The following is a 6,000-nucleotide window of genomic DNA, read 5'->3' as shown; positions in this document are numbered from 1 at the left end:
CTGAGCTCCATCAAAGTCAACCATGGCTGTTGAAGAGGTGGTGAGGATTAAACACCATCTTCTCTTGCACAGAACTACATATGGGTTTAAGATTGGGCCCCTCAGCACACAACACAAGTAGAAATAATTTCAGCTCCATGAATACAGGATCCAAACTGTGGTGGCATAGGAAGAGAAACAAAAGCTGTGCCTTGACAGCAGCTTTTGTTGACAGGCCGGGTAGGCAGTCCTCAAAGGAGGGCAGCATGAATTGCCAGCACCCATGTGTTTGCATCCTTCTCACTATCACTCGGAGTGGGTACTCACTTTTGGCTGGATTTCTGTGGCTGTTCACACAGCAGGAATGCCATAGAAGTGAGGAATTTCTCTGTAATGCTTAGGTCCTGGCAGTGCAAGATTCGTACTTTCCCTTAGAGCAAGAAGCAAAGAGCTCTGAGGTCAAATCATCAGGAGTGTCCACCCAAGAACTACAAAGCATCCAAAATACAGTGGACACAAAATGTTTTCTAGCTCTTCTGTCAGAGAAAGTGGTTTTTGCTCTCGGCACTAAACCCATTTGCCATGTTATGAACTGAATATAACAGACACGCTGGGTCAGCATCTATGTTGCAGCCCAGCAGCCAGCCATCTCTGCTAAGCTGTACTTCTTGTGATGTGCTGCTCACGTCCTCTGTATTCCGACATCTGGCTAACCCTTCTTTCCACAAGCCGCAAAACCATCAAAGAACTGACCGCAATTAGCTTTAATAATACAAAGATACTCCAGCCAGCTCTATTTCATTAAGAAATCTCAACTTCTCGAATATTCAGTCTCCACAGTTTAGAACATCATCCTGAAGTACTTCCTCTTTCCTTCCATTACAGGTCCAAAACACCAAAGGAGCAATAACAAATCACAAGCCTGTAATGTTGCAGCAAATTAGAACTAGAAACCAAAGATTAATATTATATATATTGTAAGCATTCCGATAGAGTCACGTTTGTTCTGTACAGTTCTCACATTGTCAAAGCTCAGGAATGTTCTGTCACTAGGTTTGAAGATATTACTTTAGGTGCTTTTCCAAGGTCTGTAACATTTGCTGTATTCCTCCGCATTTTCAAAGGATTGTACCCTGATGGACAGATGGTGTTCAGGGATGGAGAGACACATATCATAAAAACAATACAATTAAAAATATTAAATATGTTCCATGTATTCTCGTTTTTGCAAAGTCCAAATTAACTTCCTTAATAATTACTCTTTTTAATTAGTAAAACTCCCTCGGTGTCAGATTTTATTGTAGATCCAACATACTTTTCAACATAGTCTGAATAATTTAATGACAAATATGAGAAATGACAGGACAAAACTCCATTGCATTATACATTTGTATTTAGTGCTTTATTTTATTTTGTTTTACTTCTATAGCTTTAAAAATGTTTTAATTCTGGTTTATTTTAAAGAAAATAAGCTGAAAGTGAGGCTTCAACACAAACAATTTTTCACAGCAGTAGATGTAAACTGTGGAAAATAAAATGGAGGCTAAAAATGTTCAAGGACTATTAAATGTAATGGAAAGCACCTATCACTTAAATGAATTTTTGCTGCTAAGGCAGTTTTATGTTTGCTGTTCACAGGTACTAACATTTATGATAGCAACCTTTATAAAGTCAATTTAATTATCTTTATCTTTTTACAAATAATAAATTTAGTTGTCCTACAATGAAAATCAATTGTCAACATAAGCTATGGTTAACATCTAATAAAACAGCCCTCTGTAAATCCATGATTAATAAGATTGGCTTCTATATTAACTAACAGACATCATAAAATTTCCTTCCTTGCATTAATTTGTATATTCAAGGTTCATTCTGCTGGACTGAGTTTCCTAAAATAAACTGTTAGAGCAAATGAACAAAATTTTGGCGCCTATCATTATTATATTATAACCACTTAAATATGTATCTATAGCTGAATGGTTTTGAAATTAATGTCATATTTTAATTAAGTAATAGAAAATGGTGGCTATAACAAATGATAAGTGATTCACATCTTTGCTTCTTTTACCTTTTGAACATAATGACAATGCTGCTTAGGTTTTAGTTTGAGTGTTAGGGGAAACTAATTGAAATGTGAAAAACCAGTTTCCCCAAACAATCTATATATAGCAGGCCTTACTTAAGCTCTTCTGTGTCAAAAACCAAAACAAAACATAAAAAAAACCCAAACAAAAAGAACTCCCACAACAAAAAAACCTAACCCCCTAACTCCCCCAAATTGTAATTTATTCTCTTAGAAACATGTTTACAAGTTTTTACTTTCAAACTGGGAGCAGTGGTGCTCAGATTAGCATGATGTACCAGAAGAGAGGGGATATCTGTGCCACTGGAGATTTAAAAAGTTTCTCCTCCTGTGATACACACTTTGCCTAAGGACACTGGCATGATACAGTGGCCACTGCAGTCAGTGCCAGCTTCAACTGACATTGGGTTTTTTAACAGCAGAATAACATCCTACCTATTCTGAAAGATCCCAAAGTCATTTTAACAAAGTAGGGGAAGCAGGTATGCTTGAAGTACCTGTGAAAGAACATGCAGAACAAGGGATGAAAACAACTTCCAGGCTTGCCTAGGCAAACCCTTCCAAATACCATGAAATCTTTTGGCCATAGAGACCAAACAGGGCCTTAAATTGTTCTTTGGTTTTTTTAAGAATCATTGTCAACTCAGTGTATACTTTGGAAAATGGAGATTCTGGTCCTTCATCTTACTACTTTACTATAAATCAAGTGACTGTAGCAAAATTAGGAAGACTGGACTTGCACAGTGTGGAAATCAGTTCTCAGAGAAGCAGCATTCAATATTATAACTTTAATGGATGAGGAAGAATGGAACTGTCTTACCATATAAGACATGTAATTATTAATTAAATACATTAATGACATGTATATAATTTCTTTTAAAAATGGTAAAAGACCATATAGTCTTTTCTGCTAATTGGTATTTTTCACTTTAAACAACTTCGTTAATTAAGAAAAAAAAATTTTTAAATTAACTTCTGCCAATGAAAATACAACTCTTTATCACAAGAAAAAAATCTTCACATACTAGCTTTAGTGCTCTGGATATCGTCAGAATAAAATTATAATAAAAACTATATATATGTCAACAAGAACTGGAAAGCTCTGAAGGAATCGAATGTACTTTTATGTGATATTTTTGCTTATTTCATCCCTTCACTTGATAATTTTTAATAAAGGAAATGCACTAGTCAAGTTCAAAGTTTTAGTCTTGCCTCATTCTTTGAATTACAATGCTTAAGTTAGGAACAGAGTAAGAGTCACAAAAGCATTTCAGTATAACTAAGGAAGTCAAGAGAACATTTATATAGGTTTATTATTTTGGAGAAAAAGAAAGTAATCCAGTTAATCTCCATTATTTTAAAAAACTTGACTTTGTGCTACCTGAAAACTGAATTGTCTCAAAGTTTTAGAAAGCTGGAAATATGGAACAACTTTCAGATCTGATATAAAAATGACAGCCTGTTTCTAACTTCTTCCATGACGAGGGACTGCTAGACCAAGTATTTGCTCCTTTTTAGCTGTCTGAAGAGCACTTGTGTAGCTGTAACATGTGCCCTCCTTTTGGTAGGTAGATCCTTTTCTAGGGAGCCAAAGATGATTTGAGAAGTATTCTGAATGTAGGGATTTAAATATTCCTTTGCTGCACTCACTGTGCTCGTACTTTTAACATTTTCAAGACTGAGCTATGTAGCAATGCTGCTGTAGATGGAGTTTATGTTCAGCCTACAAGAACAGCCTACTTTGCTACTGGGTCTACATCTCACCTACAGTACCATGTCACTTAAAGCTTACTAATGCAAAGCCTAGCATCATTTATTGTTATTTAACTTTATAAAGTAGTGGCATTGTTGGGCGTACAGTTTAAAGAACATTGCCCTCTGTCATAAAAAGTAGTTAGCAACAGGGAAAGAAAAAAAATAGTAGTCAAATAGCTGTAAACACTTGTTTAAAATGTATAAATTTTAAAATATGTAGTTATTAAGTATATTTATTTTCCTGGTTTTAATGCTTTCAGACATTAGAACTCTTCCTTTTTTCCCCTTCAATCTACTTTTCATGGAAAAGGAACATTAAATTTTATTTTTCCACCTCTTTCTAGCTTTATTTTTCTTCTATCACTCCAAAGAGTTAAAGGTTTCCTCCTGTTTCCTCTGCCCATTTAACAGCTAATTGCAATGGTGACTGACACCTAACAGGAAAAAGAAAAGCAGTCTAGCAACTATGCACCTTCTCCTCACTCCTCTGTAGCCTCATGCAATTGTTTGATACCCAAAATAAAGGCAGCCATCAATAGCAGCCAGTCAGCTTAGTCTTCCTCTTTCTCTTCAAATAAACATTGCAACCCCCAACAACTCTGATGCAGAAAGTGCCCCAGCTCCCCAATTTCCAGGAGGAAGCAGGAAGTTTCCTTTCCTCCATGTCCTCCAGACTGCTCACTTTTTCACTTGAAAAGCAAGCTGGTGACTTTAATTATCTGTGCTTCTTGTGGCCCTCTTATTGCTCTCTCTGCATTTTCCCCTTTACATGCATTTAAACATATTTTTCCTTATTTCATTTCCCCACATTGCATTTATTCTATGTAAGTTGTTTGTTAAATCAAGAGCTGTCTCAGCCATTAATTTAGAATCCCAAAAATACTCATCAGGTTAATTAGAACATAGCCATATGCTACAGCCCCAGTCACTACAACTCTCCCTCGTGCTCACCTGGATTAGGTCAGTCAGGGATTAGAACATTTTAATTACTCTGTGGAAACGGCTTCATACCATTCTTGTACAGGATGCCTTATACCAGAATAAAATCAAACCCCCATGTAAACTAGCTTGGCCCATGCCACTTTTTCCCTCTGGATTAAATCTACAATTCCGCTGACTGCATACAAGAAACAATTTTTGCTTTGTTTTTCCTATGCTCCTTTTCTTTCTGTCATACATTGTAAGCATTGCTTTCTACTTTGAGCAATGCCCACATGGTGGGGAACCCAGAAACCAGGCCAGGACAAGAATTTACTTACCAAGAGTATCTACTGGCCCTGCAGCAAAGCTCAAGACATACATTGGATCATCTTTTTCACAAGCATGGCACTTCATAAAACAACCCCTTTCCGAAGCTTGAGTATGGAATTCTCCATGTGGAAGCATAAATTCGATGTTAGCTAGCTTCTGAAACACGTTCTTCAACGGATGCTTGACAGAAAGCCTGGAAAAATCCTTATTTCCAAGTCCTGGTTAGCAGGCAGTACCTGAGCTCGGACCAACCTTTAGTGTTAGGGCCATCTAGTGGGAGAGGAGGCATGGGCAGAGAGGCCGGGACACGTTCAGCATATGGATTTTTCATCCGACTTGGCTTTCCGGTGTGACCTCTGGATACCTGGGCCTACGAAACAGTGATCGACAGGTCGTTGCCAGTATTGCAAGCAAAAGACAACATGACTCTAAGGGCTGCTTTAGGAAAAGAGAAAGTAGGCAAGCAGCCTCCAAAATTCATACAGCTGTTAAGGAGAGGAGCCTGTGCCTGTACCAGGGCAAACCAAACAGCCAAGGTAGAGGAGACAGTTTCAAAGAGGATAAAGACAGGAGGCACAAAATCCTTCATGATTTTGGGGAAGCAAGCCTCCTCAGGTACTGGCTATTCCAGTTGGTTCACACCAATCCTGTGAACTCTACAGGGAAAATGTAGTAGGGTGAAAGGCTTGCACGAGCCTCTCCCCTCTGGTTTAGACCATTCCATACAGCCATAGGAGCAACCCTTCAGGCTCAATTTTAGTTAATAAATGATTTCTTGAACCATCATGGAAGATTGTGCTAATATCTAGTCAGTGTTAACAGGCCCACGGTGTAAGAAAATGTATCCTAGGCCCCAGAGAATTAAGCCCATGAAATTTTTGGTGCTAGAATTTCACAATACACCAAGCATGCTCTGAAAGAGAAAACCCCCC

Source organism: Manacus candei, unplaced genomic scaffold, assembly GCF_025592945.1.
Source record: "Manacus candei isolate 608988 ecotype Guabito, Panama unplaced genomic scaffold, ASM2559294v1 h1tg000050l, whole genome shotgun sequence".
Classification (NCBI taxonomy): domain Eukaryota; kingdom Metazoa; phylum Chordata; class Aves; order Passeriformes; family Pipridae; genus Manacus; species Manacus candei.
This window is presented reverse-complemented; position numbering follows the sequence as displayed.